Genomic DNA, 24,453 nt, shown 5'->3' with positions numbered 1-24,453 from the left:
ATGGACTTCATCATACTTTAACAGGTAGATAAAAATACTAAGGCATCAAGAATCTCGTAACCACATCCTGCTATGGAGCTGGAAGCAGCCATTTCTATGGAAGATAAATCTTCAGTCATTTAAGGAGGAGCGGTCCTGTTAGAAACCAGGTAAAACTTATTGAGCTTTCCTTCTTTTTCAGTTTTTTTTCTTTTTCTGTTTTAACTATGTTTACCCACAATGTATTTGATCAAGTGTTTTTTTTTCTCTTTCACATCACTTATGCCATGCAATGTGCACAGAGAAAACAAAACCCCAAAATAGAAAATATGACATCTCAGTTCAAGTTGGTTAAGAGGCTTTTTTCTGATTCTACCTGCTGCAGCCTTAAAATAAATGCTCTTTTGTCGAGTCAAAAAACATGTTCTTTAGCATCCAAAAAAAATGAAATTTGGCCAAAATAATTGTTACTAATAAAAACAGTGAGTTGAGAAGCGAAGAATCAATAGCTGCAGACCTAAGAGAGGAGATTCAGGAGAGTAAAGTGATGCTGTACTGACCACATCGGTTGTACAGGACGTCACTGACCCCGCTACTGGGAAGGATACCATAGAAAAAGGTTGATATTTTTGTTTTTATTTTTTTCCTGTGAGACGAGCCTAAATAAAGTCCTAAATGGAGGAATTCTGTTATCATTTGTAACCTTTTGCCTCCTGGTTTCTTATGTTGTTTGAGATCTAATTAATTTCCTCTCAATTCCTACACCACTATTTTTTTTTCTCAATGCCAGGATGTTGTTTTTTATTCCTTAAAATCTTTCAATCCTTGGTCCAGCGAGTGCATGTTTTTGGAAATAGGTTTGCTGTTGAGCTTGTTGTTTGTTTAGCCTCCCTTAAATTTCTTATGATCTCCAACGGTGACCTCCACACATGGACTCTAGTCTGCAGAACAAGTCACAGTTTCCACCATCTCCAAAGCCAGTGTGATACCGTATCTATCTCAGTTCTACAGAAAGGTGCAGAAAAGGCATAATACTTAGGTGATACAACTATGTTATCAATATCCAACTTTATATTTCTTATTTTAAAAATGTTTATTTTTTTATTATGATTATGGAGCTATTAGCCACTATCAAAAAGTCTTTGTTGTTCTTTGAAGACGTATTTTCTGCACATCAGTAGCTCATCAGAAAGTCTCCTCTGACTTGTGGGCGGGACCATTTTGTGCAGACAAACTCCGCCCCCTTCCCCATCGCTGAAAGCTCTCCCATGCAGGATTGTAGCCCCTAGCTAACATTAGGGTGCAAAAGAATGATGAGTAATATTGGAGCCATCCAACCACACAGTGTTAAATCAGATGTAAGGAAAATTGGGTTGTAATGATGGGATGAGGAAGAGGAGCAGAGCAGTCAAAAACCTTCAAACTAAGCATATTAAAGCTATAAATAAAATACGAAGACATATTACACCAAATGAACAATAAGTAAATGAATATTGCTGTTAAAATCATGTTTAATATTTAAGTATTTATTTTTTATTAAACTTTTATTTAACCAGGTGAAACCCGTTGATGTGAATATATCTTTTTCAAGGGTGACCTGGCCAAGAGGTCAGCAGCACACTTCACATAATTAAAATAAATAAATTATAGTTCATTAAAAATATACATAGTTTTAAAAGATATATGAACAAGTTCAAGTTCATTTAAGAAGGAAAAAGTAGTTTTTTTTGTAAGCAGTTTTTCATTTTCTATGAATTTTGGTTTCATAATCAAGCTTGTTTGAGCTGCAATCATTCTGCTCATGTATTTTTTTAACCTACCATGTTAATAATGTCAATCTTTGAATTCTCTTTGCTTATTGGACGAAAAGATTGCCTTGTCCAATCAGAGGTAGCGACGTTTGTGGCTTAGAGGTCATAGGTCTCAGAAAGACAAGCAAGGAAAGAGGAGTGGCCAGTTTTGACTAAAAGAAATGGATGCAGAGTGAACTTTGTTTTTGTCAACACAATACATGTAAGTACTAGCTTGATAGTTTAACGTTTTTAAATGATAGACATGGCAGAGAATATATATGCTAATCATGCGTAGCCTTAGCGTGCTAGCTGTGAAGCTAATTTTTGAGTAAGCTTTCAAATGTAAAGAATTAAGGTTTTAAATACATTTTTTTTAGACTAAAGGGTATTTTTATCCAGGGGACCAGAAAAGTGAATTCTCTCTGGACTTTAGTGATCAACTTTTTGAAGGACTCCGAGAGACTTCGGTTGCTATCCAGAAGCGGGCCTGTGCTGCTCCTCCTCCTCCTGTTCCTGCCTCCTTTGCAACCCAGCTCTGCTAACCACCATGTGATGAACTCAGCTTCTACCACCTACCATCTATTTAGCTGAAGGATTTGTGAGTACGTGCACGTGTTTTATTTATCTGCTCGATCTGCAAATGAAGAAGTCATTTTGTTTTAGGCCACAACAACCTTGAGCCGCGATTCAGGCCATTAACAAAAACAAAGAACAAATGGAAAAGAAAGAATTTGGACATTTAAATATACTTATTATTTAACCTCTTTATTGTAATGCAAACATTTGCAAATATTTTTCTTTGAAAGACTTTCAAGTTAATACAATTATTTTTTCTGCAAAAAAATATTGTTAGTAGGATTTACATGTTTCATTTACCCATAATTTTCCTGCTAAGTGGAGGCATCGTCAGTATTAACCCTAAATTATTAACAATTCGAACTTCAAAACACAACTTGTATCTTCTGTTCACTAAATCTAAAATTAAAGTAGCAAGTACCCAGGACCCCACCTATATTACTAACAAAATACTCAGAAATGCAGTTTTAATCTTAAATTCCTTTTACAGTTGTCCTCCATCACAAGAATAAATCCACAAAAACACCAAAAAGACAATTTTTCATTGGAGTGGTTCATTAAAAAGGTTTCATTTGTGGTTTGATGAATTAAAAATGCATGTTTAAGAAGTTTCGTGTAAGAAATAATTGAAGGGAAACGCAGACTCTTCTGTGTGCATAAATAAAACAAAGCATTGTCATTTACAGTGAATTAAAATGAATCACGAGACAAAAGGTAACAGTAAACACTCCCAAACCCAGGGCATCATGCAAACATGTGACATTTGGAAGAGGCTTCAGAGGGTTTTGGGGGCACATTAAGATAAAAAGGTCAAACAACGATGGAAAGTCCTTGGACACGCAACTGTAATTGACCTTTTCCTATGACAGTAGGGAACTGATTGGCATATTTTCCTAGTGGGGCAGGGTTTCATTCTCCACTCTTCAGAAATAATTAGGTGAGTTGCTTAGGGAATCATCAAGATTGAGGTGCAAAGGAGATTTCTCTTTTTGTGTGCAGCTTGAGGTCACTTGTCTTAAGTGGGTGTGCTTTGTTGAGTTTTTCATCCGTAATCTGGCTGCTGTTGTGGATTACTTTTGTCTTTTAAGTGTAGCTGCAGAGAAACAATAGATTTATGCTCAAACTACAGTGGGATAAAAAGATTGTCTACACTTCAGATGTTCTCTCAACTCTTTATACCAAGCCCGATCTCCTGATCCGACACTGTTTTCCTCTGCATTATTTACTTTCCAATGCCTGTAACCTAGCAACCCCTGATGACAAGCATCGCTGAATTACTTCTGTTTGAACTGCAAGATCTTCTCATGGACTCAAATTAGCCATAGATGTTCAAAGTTTAGCAGATTGAGAAGTGAGTCAGAGTCGACCAGCTGTCGCTCCGGCGTGCGGCACGTTTTCTCTGTGAGGGAAATACAGATCGGATCAAACTGGAGCGCCGGCGGAGATTACAAAAGCAAAAAATACCAGGAAGTTTGTTCTGCTTTGAGGACAAGCAACACAAATAGCAGTAGTAGAAAATGTTGATCTGCACCTTCTGCTGCACATGGGCAGCGTGGTTATCCACAGACCTGGGTATCACTGCCAAAACGCTGAACCTCAAAATCTCAATTTGCATTAATTTCTGATTCAATGAGGTTTCATTCAGTATTGATGTATTTGTCCATTTTTATTTTTCTGATATGAAAATCAGTTTTTTACATAAGTAAAATAAATTAATCTAAAACTATTTAAATGATAAAGACAGGCTAGAATTTCCTTCCTAATCTTACAAGTTTTGTTTTTTATTTCTTGACCATGTTTTGGATTTTCCCCTCTCTGTACCTCAGCATCACCCTTTCTAGATTTAAACTTTGGAGCATCCCGATGATTCCCCCTCTTGGATCCTTCCCTGTTTCCCCTCTCCTAGAAATGGATCTCCTTATTGGACTGTCCTTTTCCTCTCTCCTATATCCCAGATCTCCCCCTGGACCTCTCCTCCCTCCGTCAAAGTCTCAGTTTCCTCCTCCAAACCACCTCATCACTCTTTCTGAAGTCACTGTTCATCAGACTGAGAAATCTTCTGCACCATCTGAGGATCAATGACTCCTCGTTCTGAGTCTTTACTTTCTGGGATCAATTTTGCATTTTAGCTTCTGAAATAGAATTACGTTGAGAAAAAATAAAATAATCTCTGTTAATTGTAAATACGGAACACAAAGAGTAATTCCCAAATGGGATTTTATCACATTTTATTTTATTACTATATACTTTTTAAATTCAGATACTTATAAAAATGTGAGAAAGGAATCATGCCCAACAATCACAAAATCAGGCAGGACAGTGACACATTCAGCAAGTTTAAACAACATATTCTCAACTGGCATCAGAAAAAATAAGTACAAAATAACTTTAATTTTCTCTGTCTACAAAGCAATGCACACACCAGATCATCTGCTGTCTGACAGTCAGCATGGATTCCAAAGAAACTGGTCAACCTTATTGACTAACAAAACTCATAAAAGAAATGACTCATTCTGTTGATAAAGAATGGTTAAAAAAATAATTCAAAAGATACTTTCTGTGTGGTGTACCACAAAGCTCAGTTATGGGTCCAAACTACTTTTGATATATAGATCATGAACGTATGCACATCATCAAAAATACTTGAACTGATTTAAACATTCTTGGTCTAGCACAGCTAATTACTGAACCTGTTAGCATAAATAAAAAATTTACCTAAATGTATAGAAGTGATTATTGACGGCAAGTTTCCCAAATTATTTCAAAGTTGACTAAACCCAGGATCTTCTCAGAAAAAAGCCACTTCATATTTTTGTACTGATCTGGCATCACTATAGGTACTAAACTGTGAAGTAACACATACCAGTTCATACTGCAAAAAAAAGAGCAATCAAAAATAATCAGAGTTCATTTCACTGAACACACAACCGTTTCCTGTCAAATCTAAAATACTTAAATGTTCTGATGTGCTAGAATCTCAGACGGCACAATTTCTGCAAAAGCTTAAACGCAAATTGCTGCCAATTCACTTACAACAAAAAGTTCTCTGAAAGAGATGGGGTTATAAATTAAGGTGAACACTGAGTTTTAAAATGGGAACAGTTAGACCCAATTTAAAAGATTTAGTATCACAGTAACTGGAGGCAAAATTTCAGATAAACTTGACCCAGAAATAGAACGGTGTCCAAGAGGAGCTAGTTCAAAGGAAAACGAACAAAAGCAGCTTTTTTTCTCTAAATATCATTGTGAATTTTTATGGTTGCATAAATTACAGTCATAATTGTGTGCATTAGTATTTTGTAATGATAGCAATAATAATAAAAAAAAATCATGGAATGGTGATATTAATCATAATAACAATGATAATTATGATGGCGTAGATTGTGTTGGTAATAATAACAATGGATGTTTGCTGTTATTGTATGGAAGGATGCCGTAGCAATAATGAGGCCAATAATATGAATGGAAATAATAACAGTGGCATGATTTTCTTTATTATTGTTGTTTGTGTACCACTATAACTGAGGGCTGTACAGTGGTGTAGTGACTAGCATTCTCACCTCACCACAACAAGGTTTAAATCCCAGCTTGGACCTCTCTGTGTGAAGTTGACATGTTCTCCACATGCATGCCTGAATTTTTTTTAAACATGTCTTTGAATTCCTGAGTGCCTGGATTTTTTTTCCCCAGGAAATTCCAGCTTCCTCCCAAAAATATGCTTCATAGGTTAATTGGTTATTTTAAATTATCCCTAGGTGTTAATATTGGTGTGGATAATTATGTGGCCCTGAAATTAACTGGCAACCTGACCAGGGCAAACCCCATCTTCACCGAAGAGTCGCTAGAATAGGCTCCAGCAACCCTGTGACCCTGGTGCTGCGTTCACACCGGGTATGTGTTGTTCATTCATGAAGGCACAATACGCAGTTTCACAAACGTGCATTCAGCTCATGGTGTTCACACCGGACAAGCAGGGAGGGGCTTTCTATCTGTTGCTTTCTATTTCTATATTGTTTGCTTTTCAGGGAATGATTGCCATATTTATTAATATGATCAGGGGTGGAGCTACAAGCTATACCCAATAGCTGCCCAACAATTTTTGAATCAATATTAGTATCAATTTTCACAAAGATTAAGAAATAATCAGCATTGCAAACATTTTAAAAGCAATATTTCTAAACAAAATACAAGCATCAAAAAAATAAAATTGTTTGAACATGTATTTTTGATGCTTCAATTTCTAATGACCTTCCTCTCTACTGTTCTTATTTACCACCATTCTAAAATCCCCCATATAAAATCTTCTAGCTCCCCCCCCGGATATGATTTTAGATATCTTGCATAACTCAGTTTATTCTGTCTTCTTGCAAAATTCTGTATGCATAAATGTATTTTTTATTATAAAAACACCATATTTTCAATTCCTTAAAAATCAATTTATTCGTAAAGTCAATGTCACACTCCACTAGGAGAAAGTCTCAGAACTGTTAATAATTGAAGCTTGCTACTGTCACTGTAATTTACATTTTGAAAGAGAGAGAGAGCCCGCCCCTCATGTCACTGGACGATCTGCGTCCCTGATTGGCCAATGTTCATTTGTTTGAAGTTCAAGCAGTCAAAGGTAATGGAATGCCCGGATTAAATTCTTGAGTTTTGAACATGGAGGCCCAAAACGGTTTACAGGCGTTTACACTGACTTTTTATCAAAAACGGTTGCTCAAATGTCAAAACTCGAGGTGTCCATAGGTTGAAAGTGATTTAGCAAGTTTGTAAAGTACATGAATAAATTACTTCTAATTACAGTTACATGTGTATTTGTATCAGTACAACTATTCATAATCCTAAATGTGTTCATTTTGAAGTGGTACAATATTTGCACAAAGTCAGAGGCTGGCTTAAATTACATTTAAAAGTTTCTTTATTTTTTTCAAAATAATTTAAAATCTCTGTCAAAATGTATAAAGTCAAATCAATTCTTGAAATATCAGGATGAAGTTTTCCATGTTCTTTTCTGCTTGAAGAGATTCTCCTGAGAACCGGACAAAAAGATAAAGAGACAGCTGGGGCTGTCACTTCTGTAAAATCCAAAAACATTTTAGCAGAGTCGCATCATTATTCCTGCATCATTAATTTCCCAACAAAAAGTCGTTAAAAAGCAATCAGTGTCTCATTTATTTTGTAAAAATGAAGGGAATCAGATATAACCTGTTTAGTTTGCTAATGCTTTAATGCATTATTTCACTGAACGCTACTGAAAAAGTAGGAGGGGTTTATGTATGTGAACAGTTTAGCACCATCTTCATATACATTGCACACAGACTAGTTTTTTCAAAGCAAGAAAAAACAAGTTGCTTAATCGTGATGATAAACATTTTATTTATGTATATGTAGAGTCATCCAAGACACCAATAGGAGCCAGTCAGTGTTAACCCTTTAACACCAGAGATTTACCTCCAGTGTTGTCTTTTGAACACCAAAACTCTTCAATCATTTTACACAGCCTTTACGCAGCCTTGTGCAGATGTGCAACACTTTACAGTAGTAAAGTGCTTTTGCAATCAACATAAATCAGCTGTTTTGTCACAGAGAAAAGAGACTTTGCAAAGCCGCTTATCTCTGCGACAGAATCAGCTGATTTGAGGTGATCGCGTAAACAGTCAAAGATGTTCTGTAGGTCAAAGAGTGTGTGGGATTTTTATGTCACTGGCAATAACTACGATGTTAAAGGGTTAAACAGCCGATTAAAAGTATCTGCAAGCTCTTTACTTGAATATCTCGCATTCTGGACTCCCACTAAAGTGAGTCCGGTTTTACACATGACTCTATCTTTAACTGTGTTGTCTATTTTCTGCTGTTCTGTCACTAAGACTTCACTGACAAATTGACATCACCTGAAAGTCCCCTGAATGATTGAGATCACATTTTTCTCCACAAAATATACATAATAATTCATAAAACATCTGACATTGGAAGTCACTTTTCGATGTGACTTCTGATATTCTTGATAAAATTCCAAAGATTCAGGTTTAAATTCACAAAACACCAACTCTTCATCATACAGTTATCTCCTGGGGTGGATGAATCCGTGATTTATGAAGCATTAGAATAATATGAAGACCTGTAGAAACTTTGATATGTTTCTCAAAGTCTACAGGACACTTTGTCTTTTGCTGCGTTGCTTCTTGACCGGGTTTGAAAAGTCTTATAAATAAACGTATACCTCTGAGCATGAAATTCCCGTGGTAGCACTAACCCTGTTTGAAAGATTGGCTTCCTTTTTACACCTAGAATGGTGTCATCTGCTGCTTTTCTCTTTGTTCTTTTCATAGTTCTGGATCCACAACAGCTTTAAAAGTCTCTGCCTTCATGAATCTGTTGAGAAGTCTCCGTTCTTTAGCTGCTGTGGAGAGCAGCCTGGATTCCACCCTTGAATGTGATGCAGCACAGCTTACTCATGCTTGTTTGCCACTTCTTTTACTTGTTCTACCTGATGTAATATTTATGCTGAGGTTTCTTACATTCCTGAAACTTTAATGTTGCTTCTCATTGGAAAGTCAATTTAGATAAAGGTTTGATTGTAGTACTGTGAGATCCAGAAGTGGGGCAGCACAACCACGGAAAAGAGAAAACGACTTCCTTTTGTGTTTTTTTTTTTTCCCCTTATTTAGTTCTTTGACTTTTCAAATCCAAGTTCATGTTTGTCTGTTATTTTATTTCCTCCTTTAGTGTAGAGTCACGTACCACTTTGTTTGTCTGTGTGCTTCCTGCAGTATTTAGATGCTTTACTTTTATTTTTAACAGACCGTCCCCATGTCCCATTTCCCTGTTATGTCATACTCTGTTGGTTTCTTGTCAGTTTATGTTTTGGTTTATTGTGTCAGTTTAGTCAATTTTGGATTTCTTCTGTCAAACTAATGCATTTTTAGGCTCTTTGCCATCTGGCAGGTTCCTAAGTCCTTTGGTTCCTCCATGTTACTTAACTCCAGACAATTCCCAGGTAGCAAAGAGCATAGCTGCTGAGACAAAGCCACACGTCAGCCAGGATGACCTTAATCTGCTCTGTGTTGGGTTCAACTCCGGTCCGCACAACCTCAGCCATAATCCATGCCAGAACAAGGCCAAATTTGTTCTACGGTGGCTGAGAGGGCTCTATGTGCTGTACATTTCTACAGTGCACATGCTCTGCAGGTAACCTTAACATTTGCACCTGGAACTTCAACAATTAAAAAAAAAAAAAAAAAAAAACAGGGTGAAGATTCCTCCCATATGTACCTCTAAACTAACAGCTAAGGGGAAAGTTAAGTGTTTATCTGATTACACTAAAACAGGACAATGGCTGAACCAAGACAATTCACTATGTGTTAGACAGTGTTTTTTTTTTTAACTATCGTAACTCTTCAATTGTTCGCGCAATCAATTAGAGATACAGAGAAAATCATTTTTAGCCATTATGGAACACTTTATTAAAGTGATGCACAACAACACTTTGGCATTAGTGTCCAGGCGTTACATAATCCATCTTTGTGTCACTTGCATGAGCAATACCTGGAAACTTGCATTAGGAAGTATTTCATATCGATGTCTTGCATCCTTATGCCACACTAGAAGCATTGGATGGCATAAAGTGCTGCTTATGGCAGAGCCAGTTAGGCTGATATTTTAGACAAATTGTGCATTTTGTGGTACAAGCACCTAGTTTTCCGAGGATCTGCTCTTTCAGAAAAAAAAAGGTGGCCATTTGTAAAGGTTGTGGCCATACTCAGTTCTTACGAAAAATATTCCATGTCAATTTGCCCCAGTCTCAACAATATGGCCTGTTCATGCACAAAATTAAGTCTATAAATTTGAGAGATACCTACACAATACTATCATATATATATATATATATATATATATATATGTATGTGTGTGTGTGTATATTGTATATACGTGGCTAACATACTTTTCTGAAAAAAGTGGATCCTAAGGTACATCTATGCCAAAGTTGGTGCTTGTACTAAAAAGTACACAATTATTTTTGATAACTGGCTCCACTAATAACAGCAAAAACAGCAAAGTATTTCACCGCAAAGCTGCTTTTCTGTAGTTCAGAGTCCATTTGAACTACATTGCATTCAAATGTTGAAGATCAACGGTAGTTTGAAGAGCGTGTGTTAGTTTGTTGCTGCCTGTGACACCTGATGTTAAATGATTATCCCTTGTTTTATCTATCCTAGGCATGTTTACATTAAATGTGGGGTCATCTGGACCGTAGCGTAGGCACTCAACAAGGGCTGTTGACATGGGCCAGTGGCTTGTCTATGACTAGATGTCAATCCAGTGATTCCAACCACTTTGGGTCCAAATGGGAAGACAAAAATCATCATGGCGTTGACAGCACTTTAGCTATTCCAAGACTTGCATATTAATGAATTGTGGTAGATGCTGAGAATAATATGAAGACGACAGAACATTGTTCTTTCTTGGGAGGCATCTTGTCTAAAAAAATTGTAAATTGACAAGATCGTAATATGTGCTCAAAATCTGAGTTGCAAATGACCATCGTTGCAGAATGCCCCACTTTTTGTACTACCAGGTGGCCGGTGGCACTTGAAATAGACGGTTGCCGTTCGGAGACATTTACACAATGTCCAAGTAGAACTACTGGCGATCCGGCTGCCACTGCCCAGCAGTCATCCGATTTCGTAATAACGTTATCCACGCCTAACTGCATTCATAAGCACACCAATTATTTTTCACTAAATTAGACAAGATTCTGTTTCTGATCCAAATAGCAGCTGTATTCATGACCATGACCACTAACTAACTAAACATGATTTAGCTTTTTTTTTTTTTTTAAAGACATTGAATTTTCACGTTGGTTCACATAAAGGCTGCTGCATCTTTTCTCTTAAAGGACTTAGAAGAGTTTAAAAGAATTCTTCTGCTGCAGATTTGGATCCAGCACCATGAGGTGAATGGTTGCAGTATCGATTACCACTCTAATTCAAAATAGAGAGTGACAGTTGAGGCAGCTGCAGGATCCTCTGATGGCTGAGTCAGTGCCTTGTCGCTGTCACTGCTGCGTTAGCCGCTGGCAGGTTTGTTCCCCCATCAGTGGATAAGGATATCTATCTTCCCACCTCAGGGTCCTCGGCAGGCGGCGGGGCTCTCTGGACAGCTTTACTGAATGTAAACAGGGCACTTTAGGCAACCCGCCTCTCGATCTCGATGCATTATTTAGCCATACTTCAGAGGCACTTTTGGTGCTGGAAATTGGGGGCAGTACTTTGAACCCTGACAGTTTCTTGTGTGTGTAATAAATTATATGAACTTCCCACTGAGTCCAGAATCCCAGTTTGGGGGGAAAGAGAGGATGTTGTGGGAGAACGCTGCAGCAGGTCAGAGGAAGATCGACAACCAGCAAAGGAGAAACCTAGATTCAAGAAATACAAATGAAACTCAGTTTAAAAAGCAATGAAAAGAATATTTTTTGTGTTATATGATAATTTCTTTAAGAAAAAAACACATAAAGGCTGAAATTGACTTTCCAGATTTATTATACATCAAATCATAAAGTTGAATATTTGCAGTGATCTTTAAAGATCAATGAGACTGTGTCCTAATTTAAAGTAAATCATCTATGACAAGTTTTGTCAGACACCACATTAATTTTACTATTATTTGTGAGGATTGTGCTTTTTTTGTCACTTATGTTGTCTAGTTTTCAGGTTTTGTGTTTGTCCCTCCCTATCACCAAGTCATGATGCTCATTGCCCTCTGCTGCCTTGATTTAAGTTAATGTTTCTCAGGATATATACTTTATTTAAATTAATCCCATCCTTCTGTTAATCTCTTAGCTCATGGTTTTGTCATGTTCACGATTATTTATTAAATGCTTCAGTTTCTGCCACAAGTCGGTCACTTTCTGATGATTACTTTTTTTTTTTAATGGTGAAAATACAGCTGCTTTTTTTAAAAGATTTAGTGCTACAAGGGAACAAAAAATGCTGTTTAGTGACCCAGCTGTTGCAACTCTCCTTAATCAGAATTCTGATCTCCTGCAGTCCAGCTCACCTAAACCTGCAGCTGATCTGCCGTATTTGACCAAAATGTTTGTTTACTTGCAAATGGACTGGTAAAGTTTGCTCAAGTGTAATCCTCTTCTGTTATCCTAGGCATGTTTACATTAAAAGTGGGGTCATCTGGACCCCTCAAGACGCCGCACTGAACTTTTTTTTCCACTTTATTTTTATCTTTACTGGTGTCCGTGGCAGACATAAAACTCTGTCCACCTTTGTCCACTTTTGTCATTGGAGGGATCACACATCAATATAAAGGTGGGGTCATCTGGACCCCATGGGTTAAGACTTCTGAAGAACAGCAGTGAACCAAAGGGAGTAACCAACAGGGCGTTTTTGTTTTTTGTAACTCTATAAGGAACATTTGTCAATATAGAAAAAAAAAATTGTGGAAAAATAAAAAAAAAAGTTCTTATGTTCTGTGGACAATGTTTTATAAATCAACACACCAATATTCACACGCTGTAGTCAACTGAAGGTTAAAATATATCATGTTCGTAGAGTGTCTGTGTGTTGTCTGCCCCAACCTCCTTGGCAAAGCAAAAGCTAAAGCAGTCAAGTAAGGCCAAAATAGTGCTAACCTGAGTGTTCACATGAATAAAGAAAATAATGCATACCACAAAGAAAAAAAAAAGCAAGATCCATGTGTGGATAGGCAACATTGATTGGTCTTCTAGGACTATTTTAAAGTCTTGCTTCTTTAAAGAGTCAACTGCTGGTAAAGCTTTTTTTTTTTACTTTTGCCATTTAAAAGGACAACCTGTTAATTATCACCTGGACATAGGCAATGTAGGGCTACTTACCAAATCCCTGTGGTTGTGATCTTGGTGTTTGGCAAGACTTGAGTGCACATCACCAGTGCAGAGCAGAAGGTGTGTCAGACAGGAGAACACAGTGACGACCAGGGATGGGAAACACTGCCTTAACGGGATTCCAACTCATTCATCTGCTCCAGTGGCTTTATAAAATACTTATGCAGTTCACAGCACCGGTGACGGAGCCTTAATAACCACCTGATGAATTGATAAAGAGAGAATGAATAATTGAATCAAAGACGGAGTGAAACATTAACTAGAATAATTCTATTCTAACATATAAAATTCTAGCAGAGGAATAAAAAACTAGGGGGGCCACTCTCACCTTTTTTCCTTTCTTTGAGTTCTAAAAAAAGATGTTTTTGTTCCTCAGAAGATAGAAGAGGCAAACTGAAAATTTACAGTGTCCTCTGAATCAACGATGTCCTTTCTCCTTTGGGAGAACAGACCGGTAAACAAGTCTACACGAGTGACTAACATGTTTTCTGCACCCTTTTCTGAATCCCCCCAACCCCCCACCCCTCTCAACCAGGTATTCCTGGTAGGTTGAAATTGTTTTAAAAGTGGGAGCAGGTTCGACTGGCAGGAGGCCTGAAACTGCGAAGGAGATTAAAGCAGCAATCGCTGCCGGACCGAGCTGGAGCCAGGAACCAGGAAGTTCCATTTTTCAATTTCTCATTACCCACCTCCTTTTTTTCCCCAATCCAAAGTTACCCCTACTTTCTGTGAGAGCATTTGATGGCAGTTTGCATTCACAGAAGCCAACATGCATATCATGTGAAGTGTGTAATTGAGTGGTGATCGAAGGAGCCCACCCAATGCAAAGATCTCTGAAAGCCGGCCCCCCTATTTATATGCAGGTATAAATATTAATGCAGATCTGCTCCCACCAAAGAGCACATATTGAAAAGTGACAGAAATTCAGTCCAGTATATAAGTGAAGGGGACAGACACTTGCAGAAATGACCAAAGTTGGGAACTTTTATGAAGAAATGTTTCCGATTTTTGTCATGAATGGGAGGGGCACATGCGCAGAAGTTTACTCCGCCCACCTTAAAATTGTTCTGGATATGCATTATCATTTAATACATGTTCACACACCAGCCAAGAAAAATCACTTCTCAAAAAAACACTAATTTCAGTTAAAAATATGTAAAAATGAAAGATTTTTATCAAAAAGCATTACCCCCTACAGTCATGAACCAGAAACCATGATACGTCAATAAGATCATTGATACAAGACTCTAAACACACTTTTTTTTCTTCTTTTTTGTGTAAAGTCCAACTTTTTAGCTAAGAGAAATGTGTCCATTCAACAACCTGTCTGGATTTGGTTTTGGGTGAAATGAGCCATTTGGTACTTCCTGGTTCGCATCAACTTCAAGAATAGAAAGTGAGCCCCTGGTTATAACTAATAGTGGACTTTTCTGAATCAGATCTTCTGCAGCTTGTGATGATTTTATGCTCTAGAATGTAAATTAAGAAACCCAATGCTTTTTCAGTCACTTTTGTGTCCAAATTGGCCTCAGAAGATTTCTTTTGGTCAGCTCCAGAAACGGCAAAGAACCTCTAAACCAAAATATTTTTATAGTTGGTGTGTGACCTCTTAATTATCACAAGTTATAGATAATAGTGAACACCTATGGTTCATCTGTCTAGATGACAAACGCAAATGGATCAACATCAAATATAGAGGTCTACAACCTTCATGTACAACTTATGCTTAAAGGGGCCATACCATGAAATAACACCTTTTCAGCTTTTACGTGTATTATACTGTTAATTCCTCACTACAATGAACTCCAAAGTGGTGATTTGATCCATTCTGCATTTCTTGGTATTCCTTTTAAAAAAAAAAAAGCGCTCTCAACAGCAGCCCCTCCCATAACTATAAATACATGCGAGTTTTCACGATCTGACGTAACATCGTGAGACACCTTCTTTCAGGAAGAGTCTGCTCTTCCAGCCCCGTCCCCAGTCTAGACACTAAAAAACACTCAATTTCTCCGCAGACCTAGCAGTGATCAGCAAAAAACGTTAATTTTACATGGAGAATACCATATATCTTCCAGTTGTGTCCTGTCTTCAATAAATTCCAGCTCAAACAGGTGTTTGTTACTTTAGACGTGGGGCTCCTTTAAGATCTCCCCCCGACGCCGAGTGTATTTGTGTTGTGAACCAGTGTTGCAATATGTGGTTTGTGCATCTGTAACCCTGACACGGTTCGCTGAGGAAACTGCCTGCGCTATCGTGATATTTGGTGTAATTATCGCAAGACTATCACTAGATTATCGCGAGACTTGGTCTATAAGGGGGCGTATACGCAGTGACTGTTGTTGACAGAAGTCAGACGAGCTGTTGCTGGATTCATCAGGAGTGCCAGGGCTGAGTTGAGCTGAATGAGAAAAGGGGAACTGGCCAAGTTCTAAAGGGTCTGTACACTGCTAGGCCTTGATTTAAGTCTCTACTTGAGTAGAAAACTACTCTGAAGTTGACAACATTCGACACGGAAGGAGGTATACACACCTACACCTCTGTATGTCGATAGGTGAAAATATTTTAACTTTTCTTGTACTGATTCACTTGGAGCATGATCTATTAACATTTGGAGGTTGGCAATTAGATGCACTGCAATGAACTGAACATGTTTTGTTTCTGTTATTAATGAACTTGTAAATAAATATGCATTCACTATCTGCATCTCAGTCTTTGTCTGCCATCGCCGAGCACTTCCTCTGAGACAAACTTTGACCCTTACTTTGACATTATCTACTTTTTAGTTAACCTGCTACACATCCATATTCAAAGAAGTTTGGATCATTTTCATGGGAGAAATGCTGTCACACTTCCAAAGGCTCTAGGTTGACATCATGAAATGGGCAGCAGCCACACGCAGCGGCAGGCGGAGCTTCAAAAATCGAGTCGTTTTACCTCTGGGTAGGAAAAAACTCACAAAAAGTAACTATTTCATAAATAATAAGATTTTTTGTGTTCCAAAGGTAATATATGATACATCATAGATGTAGTTTTCTCTGAAAGGCTCAAAAAAATTATGGTATGGCCCCTTTAAAAAGCCATTTGAGTCAATTCCTCACTGACTACAACACCGTAGGGGCCACAAAATCTGACTTAACCCTTTAAAAAAATAAGACTGATTTGTATTCATGTTATTATTTTAGGATAAATATAAATTAACTCTTGTTTTTGGGGATAAATGGAACAAAAACATTAAGAAAGAATAGCTTTTTTTCAAAATATGAAAGTTTATATTATAGTTAATACCTTAAATGACTTCCTTTTAAAATCAAAGTCTGTGTTAAATAGGCTGGTGAAGCTGAACCGATTGATGGATAGCTGGAGCATTGTGGCAACTAGGAGCCATGCAGTGATTCATTTGTTTTTCACTGTTTTTAAAATAAAAAACCTTTTCATTTGTCTTCAACCAGAGAGCCATAGTGGAGGGGTAAAAGAGCCACATGTGGCTCTGGAGCCTGAAGGTCACAGATCCTGGTGATAGACTCTTAAAGCTTATGATTTCAATAAATTTTCAATTGCTCAGTTGCTCCTTTTTTTCCCTTTGGTTCTCGTTGAGCAGAGGCAGACGGAGAACGTCAAGCTGTCTCGTTACATGTTGTGTCTCTGGCAAAAGCAGCACATTTCAGGCTGGTGTCTTCTTCCCACCTCCTTTTGTCAACTTGTGTCATCAGCTGCCTTCCATTATGCCACACACTGTCAGGCATTTTTATACCTGTTTGTTTTCACTGCTGTGCTTAACAAAAGCGCCCTATTCATAAAGGTAAATAGACGGATTGTGGAAGTGTACTAACCAGTTTACACAAAGTTCATTTGGATTTTCCTCTGCAAAACTTATTTGAATATGGGTTTCGATAACACAGCTCAGTCGGGAGGCACAGCAGGGATTTCATTGTGCTGGAATAGTGATGGCTTCATTTTAGTGGCATTTGAGGGATCAGTCTTAATTATCTTGGGTGGTGGCCTTTGATCTGAGTCCTGCTCGTGCCTTTAGCCGTCTTTACAACTAATATTGAGCATTTCTTTCTGAAGTGTGTGTGCTTGTGGTCTGTGTGAGGACCGGGTGTCCTAGTTAAATGAAGAAAAAATAATCTCAAGCTGGTGGGTGTTTGTTCAAGCAAATTCAAGGTTATATTAAGACTGCAGTTCAGGTCTGGCCGTTTGGGGGGGCCTGGAGTTTGCAGCACAGCAGGAAAATGGAAGATTGAGCAGTCTTTGAAGGACTGGATGAATGTTTTTTTTTAAATCTATTTAGTTGATGACCCACATTTCCAAGAACATACAAAACCAACTAAATTGCAAACTGATTACCATCCAAAAGGTATTAGGCTGCAGCATCTTGCTCATCTACGCCATCCTGTACCAAATAAATATGTTTTATTGAATCAACACAAGTTGTGTAATAAAAGGTTCACTTTATGCACCGTGCCCTGGCATGTTATGTCTACATTCATTTTGTTTGAACTTTTTGGAAACTCTTGGACATACTGATTGACTATAGGTCCATTATGTAAGCAAAAGGGTACCAAGTACCTGCATTACTTTTTCCAGACACTAAAGTAATATTTATTGCCATTGGTTAGAAATTTTGCATGTTTTGATCAGAAAGTCTGCTCAACCACCTGAGCCACTTGGGGTGGCAGTTATATAGGTGGTTAAGCAGGTCATCAAAAGATGGGTGGCTTGACCCCTACCCCCTCCACCCAACCGTCGCAGTGTCCCCGGGCAAAACACCTCAGCTTCCTTGCCTACCGCGTGACCCCACTGGTGTGTGAATGCCATTGACATGAGGATCAATGGACTTACCAACCCCTCCCCTTCTGTGTTCCAAATAGGAAGTACCCACATGTTCCAAGAAGGTCAGAGTCCCATAGACTTCCGTTGAGAAATCGGTAGTTATTTCTCAGTCATTTTGTTTGTCAGAATAACCAGGTCAGAGGGGCCACAAGCACATACTGGCAGCCACACTTCTGTCAGACGTTCCCAGGGCAGCTGTGGCTACATCTGTAGCTTACTATCACCAAGCATGAATGAGGAGGGAATGAATAATGAATACACATCGTAAGCGCTTTGAGCAACTGGAAAAGCGCAGAAAAATTGAATTCATCATTACATGTCTATTTTTGACAGCAAATTAATAGGGGAAATTCTTTAATCAAGAAAAAGAAAAGTCCTAAGCAAAACAAAGACAAATCATAACAGAAATGTTAAACATAAAACTAAATATATTAATTTATTTTGTTTGTGTTTTGGAGTCATGCATTTTACATTGCTCCTCAATCCAACATGTATCTGCTATATGTATGAAAAGATCCTGTTAAAGGATATGAATTCAGTAAATGTATTTCATTTATTTATTTATTTCTCTTGTGTGCCACCATGATAAACAATAAACAAAGGGTCATACGCACACCATAAAAGAAACAGAAACAATGTAACACATGAGTGAAAAGGACCATGATGAAGACCAGGTCTTATTCTTCATGTCACTATGGGTTCATATGTTTGTAAATCTGACTCTAAACGACTCAAAGCCTCATCAGCTACTAACTTAACTCCACATCACTGGTCTGTAGTGATGGTATTTAATATCCAGACTTTATCATGATTTCCTTCTATTTCTGGGCTACCACGATTGAATTTGTGGTAGTTTGGGTTTTTGTTGTAAAGAAATCCTTTTGGATTTTTGACTCTTGTGCTATCCTAGGCATTGTTACGTTAAAAGTGGGGTCATCTGGATACCATAAGACAGCGCACAGATTTTTTTTATTTTTTTATTATTTTTTTTTTTTTTAAGGATTTTTTTATCTTCACTGGTGTCTGTGGCAGACGTAAAATCCTGTCCACCTTTGCCATGGGAAAGATCACACATCGATATAAAGTTGGGGTCATCTGGACCCCAACGTGGCATATTAGGTCATTCAAATAAATACTCTGTTGTTGAAAAGAACTTGAAACATTTAATGACTTGGAAATGACTGCTTGGGACTTGACTTGGTCTTGCCTGTTTTTGACTCAAGTCTGGAGGATAAAGACTGGAATCTTACAGTACTTGTGACTTACAAAGCAATGACTTGGTCCCACCTCTTGAATGCATTTGAAGCTTTTTATGTAAAGGGAGGGTTTTGCTGTATTTATATTGTTTACTTCTTTTAGCACATTAAATACTTTTTAATTACACTCAGTTGTATAAAAGGTTCCCTACAACCAATTATTTGGTAGATTGATTTGATTTTGTGCATAAAATCTAATATAGACTCCTTTTTGATGCAACACACGTTAATCCGCTTTGTCACTTTCTGGAATGAAGTTTGTAATTTTCTTTTCTTCAGTTCAGACAAAAGGGATTTTTTTTATTGAGCCATTATGAAACAGGGTTATGTGGCCACCTCTAAAGCCTATACTTAGATTTTAAGTTCAACTGTGAGGAATCAAAGTTATTTTTTTCTTTCTAAATGGCTTTCTGCATGACACTTCTTCCTTTTGAAAGTATCTGTAAATCTTTTCAGAGTTGCTGTAAAGTTCCAGCTGAAGCTCTGGCCTTCCTTGTTCCCTCCAATCATGTTTAAACAATGGCTGTGACTCAATAATGAAGCGTGATGAAGCTTAAGTAATTAGGTGGCAGTGAAAGGCCCTCGTGTAACTTTTCCCAAGCCCTTTAACACAGAGCCCTGACCTTTTTAACTAGCAGATTTAATTGGGCTGGACTAACCTTTCAGAGGATAGATCTACAGTAAAAACCTGCATTCCCGGGTTGCCTCATTAAATCACACACTAACTTTGGAGTGTGACTCTTCCATGCCCACAGTTTGGGGACCCACTGACGCCAGTCAGCAGATCAGGTGAGGAAGAATTTTCAGGTCAGACCAAATGAGCCTGATACCGGAAAGAACTCGGACTCTGTTAAAGTGAGCGGTTGAAGTTGTCTGGGACAGTAGCCTCTTCCTTACCAGACACTGGACAGAGTAAAGTTTGATCTTTATACGACTGGATGGGAAAGACAATGAGGACAAAGTGACAGAAATCCACAAAAATTAATGTAAAGTTAAAGTATTTGACAAACACTATCAATTTTACCACAGGGGGGAAGAATCCAGTGGTTTGTGTGTCCGTCCCAAGTGTGGGTCAAGGGTCTGCAACTCCAGAGCCACACGTGGCTCTTTTACCCCTCCATTATGGCTCTTTGGTTAAAATAAAATGTAAAAAAAAAAAAGTAAAAAAGTAACTGTAAAGGAAAAAGTACTGCAAGTAAGCAGAAATTTAAAATTAACTTAAACTTTATTCAACTTATTCACAAACGGCATGAATCTTTCAATGAATATCTTGACAATGGTAACTGTAATTCTCCATCAATCCTTTGTAATTTATCAACGTCATAGATTTTACCCTATTTATTACAAAAAATCAATTTACTGTCAGTAAGCACAACCAAAATTAAAGCTACATTAAATTATAATCCACTGGATTATAAAGCAGATTTTCTATTTTTGATCAAATTCAATGATTTAAATTGTGCTTCATGGTTTTAATATATGGTAGGGGTCACTTAATTAGCTCTGATTTCATTTTTGTTGGTTATATTTGTGAAATTGTGGCTAAATGCAATAGAAACAGTTAAAAAAGGTTTTTTTTTTCTTTTATATCATTGATGACTTCCTTCTGCATTTACTGCATTGACATGATCGTATGGTGTAGGATGTCTTTTATTTTGAAAGCAAGTCATGCAAAACTCTGTCAAAAGTTCTAAACTATTTCATATTTTTAAAATAAGATATTTTCTCCAATCCGGCTTTAAGCCTCTCTCAAGCAATGTAATTTAACTGTATTGCATACTGTCTATTCCTGGTGGTAGAAGAATACAAAAATAAAGTATTTACAAATCAATAGACAAAAAAAGGATCTTACCTCAAGCAAAAGAGCCTGTAGCACCAAACCACAGTATCTCAGTGGTTTCCGACAATTGTTTTGTTCTGTGTACCTAACGAACATTTTTTGTCAAGTTCCCTTGACATCTAACATTTAACGCATACTCATATCTTTAAAAATGGCTTAGGAAAAAATGAATAATATATAAATAATTTATATGACTGGAAAAATTTGAATTTTTGAACTAAACCGTTGTACTTTTATCAAAATCTAAAGTTTTTAGATTATATTTACTTCAAATAGCCCTAAATGATCTTATTCAAAATTATTTCACCAACTATGGAGCTCTGGAGTCCTTATAGAGGACCTTTTCATTCATTTTCGCTGATCCCTCAAATTGTAGTTTTAACATTCACTTTGTTTAGTCAAGAATGACAGTGTTTAGATATCAAGGCCATTTTTTTGTATACAATATTGGAATTTTGGCTATAATGTAACAGCAGCCACACTTGGGGTGTGTTGTTAGTGTTAAACCTGTGAAACAAGCTGTATTATAAAGTAAAAAACATTGTAAATTGGCATTATGCCTTTGGTGATGAAATTATAGAATCTTTTTCTCATATTTTTTTCTTAAGTGTCTTTAAACCTAAAATTGAGGCTGTTTCACACAAATTTAATCATTTTGTTTTAAACCGCAGAAAACAAATGAGATTTCTTAAACCAGCACACTTAGCATTTGCATAAAATGTTTTTTTTACCCCATCACATGGAAAAACTTGTATAATATGAAAGGTTTTTGCACATTAGCTCTGACGCACTGCAGCTATATTCACCGTTGTAACTTGGTAACAGGCCGAGAAAGTCCACACCGATGCATTAGTTCAGAATTTATTCAAAACTACTGAACCATTCTGGTCGTGAGGCTGCATTTGAACTCCTGTGGGGTGTTAGCGGCACATCTGTCAAATCTAATAAAAGCACTGTAGAATTACGAATGCTGAGTCACAAAAGTGTTTTCTTCACCACAGTTCATCAGGCAAGTACAGAGATGTGACCAAACGAATTCATGTCACCGTGGGTTTCAACAAAACCACCAACTGAACTGCTTGTTTTTTGTTTTTTTTTACAGCAGCACTGCACCAGAACAACAGCTGACACCAGGAGGAGTGTAGAATATCGCAAAGGCATAAAATAATGATGCACAAGTTTTGCAAAGGAACATAGAAGCAGTTAAAAAATAACTCCCTGCTGTGAACCTCTCAGGGCTCTATAGATGTTGTCTGCACTTCAAAGACTCCTGATATACAAAGGTATCAGCTGAACTCCACCATCAATGATGGAATAAGATGTCATATCTTAAGCTGTGCTGCAAAGACTTACCCATGTTACAGTTTTAACGAAGATCCTCCTAGACTGAGAGCTCGCTTCCCAGAGGATTTTACTCTGAAAAGTTGACAAAAAGTTGAAAAAAAAAGCATATTTAAAAAGCCTCCACTACAAAAGGTTAAACTTTGCAGCACTTGGGTGCTGGTTTTCATAATGATACTGCTAGAAAAACACCACAGAGACCCAACAAACGCTGCAGAATCAGCAGAGGTAATGGGACGCAACACATTTCCCAAAAGAGCGGGGAGAAAGTGGAGCAGCAGAAATCGAGAGGCCCCACCTCAGTTATCAAACATTTATTTGGAACATCGTAGAGACAGCCACCTCCGAGAGGGGTTAGATGACTATTACTTCAGTAGACAACATGTTTATTATTTAAAATGATGCCATTTTAACTTTAGAGCTCTATTCAGGTGGGAAACAGAATTGAAGCACAATCGGGTACAAACTATAAAATAAACGTGTCAGAAGATGCTGCTTTTTCCTACTTTTGAGTTATTTTCATGAATGCGTCATCCTCTACGGCCCTATCTAAACATTTTCAGTGGATGCAAACACTGACCTTCTTTGGTTTGGGTTTACAGCATCTGCTATGTATTCAGAGGAAACCACTGAGTTGTTTTTGCAGCAGCAGTGATGAGTCTGTGGGCAGTAATATGCAGAGAAGAGAAGTTTAAATAAATCCTGTAATGTGGACACTGGATGGGTACAGTTTATTGTAGAAATACTTCACTGTTTTACCTAGAAAACAGCATCTCCCAAAGTTATTCTTCACCATTCTCACCTCACCGCACACCTGGACTGAGTCAGACAAGTAAAAACCATGCAGGTATGGCTAAATGGAAAATATTTTGAATTTTTTTGGGGTCATTTATTTTAGAATTTATACCAATCAAGATTAACCCTATAGAAAACAAACTTGAAGTTTGCTCCTGTTGCTATGGCAACAGTGTTCTCTCAATTGTGCAAAGTATACATCAGAGCTGACCAAACTTGAAACATGAAATTTGTTTGCCTTCAGTGATGAAACTTCAAAAGATAACTTGGACATCTCACTTTAAATATCATTGGAAGTGGTAACAATCTTTGAAGATTACCTTCATATTTTCATCTAAAATTACAAACCTGATCAGTGAAACTGATTTCATTAATAATGTTATTGGTTTAAATTCAAATTTTCTTTACTTATGACCATGTGAAAATATTAGAAAACTTGTCTTTTTTTAGACATGAGAAGTTAATGTGTTTTTGCAGATGTTATTGAGCTGTCGGTTCCACTTTTGCTTTTCTTGATATTGTGTGTTTTTTATGTTTGTGTTGAGGATCTCCGAATGACAAAACATTAAATCAGTCAGCTGTGAGGTTTTGTGCCTTTTTACTTTAACTTTTTTGTTTTCATTAGTCAAACTTTATCTCCTGTTCAGGTTTTCTGCTTTCCTTCATGTTGACACTGTTGTTTCACACACCAGTCACCTCAGCTCCTTCGTGTTCATTAATCGCCCTAAAGCTACAATATTTGTGTTTTAAACTGTCACATCCTTTAATGTCTTCACCCCTTTCATCATGTCAGATTTCAGGTTTATCTTTTGTCAATTTTTCGATAAAGTTTACCCATTAAGTACCCTTTAAATAAAGCATCCTTTTTTATCAATGTCTAAGGAAAAACATGGAATTAGTCTGTTTTAAAGGCGCAAAAATTGATAAATGTGTATCAGCTCCAGACATGAAAATAAGTCAATGGTTTCTATTCATCAACACCTTTCTGGAGGCTGAAAGTTTGAATTAAAGGGTGACTCAAGAAAAATTCACGCATGTAAAATATCAAATCCTATGTAGTAGTCCCATTTTTTTTATTTTAATGAAATGTGTAATCTGTAAACATAAGGAATTAATGATGAATTTATATGCAACTCTTCAGAGTCACTCCTTACAGAAACTAACATT

General features: G+C 37.3%; 1 long non-coding RNA gene across 1 annotated transcript; it reads left to right on the top strand.

Moving 5' to 3' along the window:
* The first annotated feature begins 1,924 nt into the window (after positions 1-1,924).
* LOC112157319 lies at positions 1,925-23,870 on the top strand. Its single transcript, XR_002921135.2, has 3 exons — positions 1,925-1,992; positions 2,172-2,374; positions 22,253-23,870. It is a non-coding gene; the product is annotated as an uncharacterized LOC112157319 (long non-coding RNA).
* The last annotated feature ends 583 nt before the right edge of the window (positions 23,871-24,453 follow it).

Source organism: Oryzias melastigma, linkage group LG1, assembly GCF_002922805.2.
Source record: "Oryzias melastigma strain HK-1 linkage group LG1, ASM292280v2, whole genome shotgun sequence".
NCBI lineage: Eukaryota > Metazoa > Chordata > Actinopteri > Beloniformes > Adrianichthyidae > Oryzias > Oryzias melastigma.
This window is presented reverse-complemented; position numbering and strand designations above follow the sequence as displayed.